Raw genomic sequence first — 2,620 nt, 5'->3', positions numbered from 1 at the left:
CGTAGCGCTTGTGCGTGCTCTCAAGAACTTAAGCATTTCCACATTCATCAAGGTTTTACCAACATCCGTGTCAAGGGTCCGGTAGCACAACTTACTACCATGATGAATGGTGATGGAGGATGCAGATGCAAAGGAAGATAACACTTTCTCAGTTTTCACCTTAGCGAGGCCAAGGAAACAAAATCTGGATGATCGACCGAGAGACATTTAGCACTCCGCTTCTAATGTTCTCCTTGACGTGCTAGTGTATCCCATTCATAGATATGGTTTGATAACTAGAACATCAAGTAAAAGGTCGGACTTCGGGAACACAATAATCATAAGGCACAACTAGGAAGTAAATCCTACGAAGTCCTTATGGGAAGGTGGCCAACTGCTTCAATCAAGATACCACAATAATAGGTCCTTCGGCTGGGTGGTGCTGGCCACGACATCCACTTTACCGGTTATCGAGGGACCAATATTATAGTTCTTGGGAAATGTTCCAAACCATCATATCTGCCTGAGATTCAGATCTGGTTGGTGTCAGGATATTCCAGACTCATCGAGGCTAGGAAGAAAATGAAAGTTTGCAACACAAATCGACGAGATGACGTTGCGGGATTCTCGGGAGATGAACTACGATAGCAAGCTCCAAAACATGAGCTGGTTCTGCTACAAACATGTGAACATGTTGTCCAAGAAAAGCATGATCACAAGGTAGTCTTATAATAAAACACTACCGAGTTCAGGAGGGGGAACCATCATTAATGACATCGAAGTCTCCACGCGTGGAAGTCCAAAGAGTTCACCTTGGACAGACTCCTTTATCTTTGAACAACTCAATCAGTGGCTTGGTGTGCTAGGATATACATATAGCATGGAGGTTGCAAATCTCCAGACCACAGAATACTTCGCACGTATGCATGACTGACTTGGGATGATTCCAGAGTAAGCAAAACTAACTTTCTCAATTCACGGCGGCAACTTTCACCAAATGCACGTGTATAAGAGGAAGTCACTCCTTTCATCAAACAAATACTTCATGAGCTAGCATGAAGAAAATGCTTTCAAAAGTTTCCAACACTAGCTTAATGCTCAGCAAAATTATGAAGACGGCAAGGATGTTGTCAATGGGCACAACAACAATTCATCTGGGTTTCCTTTTAAAAGGAAATCCATAGTTAAGTGAACAAGTGATAGCATTGGTCAGACCTAAAAGATATAATGGTGTATGCTCGAGGGATCAACCACGAATAAGACAACATTACGAGCATCGTTGGTACTGGTCTGATTGGATGATAGCCCATACTCAAATTATAGATGGGGTAAGACAATAGGTCCAACAACTGATCACAAGGACCAATTAATGAAGATATCATCTTTCTTCAACACACACACATACACAGAAACATATCCCTTAACATGAACTAAGTCAGACAAGCTTTTATCTTCTAACTCTCCAAGTTGTTGTCTACCTTAACCAACTAGCTCCGGGATATCCATCGCAGATTCTTGGAGAAAGGGTGGTTCACAAGAACCCGACTTGATCACGAGCTCAACATAGCAGTCAGGTGACAACCTGGTAATACTTCCGAGAAGATATTCGGAAAATCACGAACCACCGGTATGTTACTAAGCTTGAGAACAATCTCGCTTTTGAGGGCAAGACGATATGATCAAATGAGTGAGGACTTTGACAAGATCCTAACTCATCAATCGAAGGGTGCACCGAAATAAGGACTAGGTAGCACGATCAGTCTTAGAAGGATGATTCAAAAACCAACATACTAAGAATGAAATTATTATCCTTTAACTACCAAGCAACGAGGTTGCTGGGAGTATTGATCTCACACATCACAACTCATTTGTCGGTATTCCGGTTGCATCAACACGAGGGCCGAGGAATGACTAATGATGGTGAGAAGTATCACTGTACCAAGAGTTCATAGGATGGTGTGCAATTCCTATAACAATCTCGATATAGAATAAGGTAATACTCCAAGGTAGAACAGAACCAAAAGCTGGATTAGCAATTAGATCTGCGGAGCACAACTTCTTTGACCCAATCCTGGATATGGAAGAGGTACTGGAGTTTGTTTCTCCAAGTCATTCAGGACAGAATGGCTTGACGGACCACAAGAGTAATAGGCATCGATAAATGAACGCACGCATACTCTTGACTATCAATTGATAGACGAGGGTCAGAATGCAACTACGGAGAACAACTCAAAGGAACATATAATTTTCTGAGTTGTGGATGCATAGATTAGTATGTCGAACCAAGTTCAACATATTTCTTCCGGATAACCCATGCAGAAAGGTAGAACTGGCAGAGTCACGATTTATGAATGGAGAACTCCTCAAGAGTACTCTAATTGTGATCTTTTGATCCAATAAACATCTGCCATAAGCGGTTCATAGTATTTGGAAGAAGGAAATACCACGGACCTCGAGGACTATCGCAAAGTTACTAATATCCTAAAGGAACTAGCAATTACTATCAACATGAAGTAAGTAGGGTGAATCTCGGGTTCAAACCCAGGAGTAGAATACCTACTACTAAGTAGCATCACGGGATGCTTTCGAGAATGATGGCCAGAATCATCACACTGGGAACACAAATCCTGGCTAATTACTA

The sequence above is a fragment of the Triticum dicoccoides genome, chromosome 6B (assembly GCF_002162155.2).
Source record: "Triticum dicoccoides isolate Atlit2015 ecotype Zavitan chromosome 6B, WEW_v2.0, whole genome shotgun sequence".
NCBI lineage: Eukaryota > Viridiplantae > Streptophyta > Magnoliopsida > Poales > Poaceae > Triticum > Triticum dicoccoides.
This window is presented reverse-complemented; position numbering follows the sequence as displayed.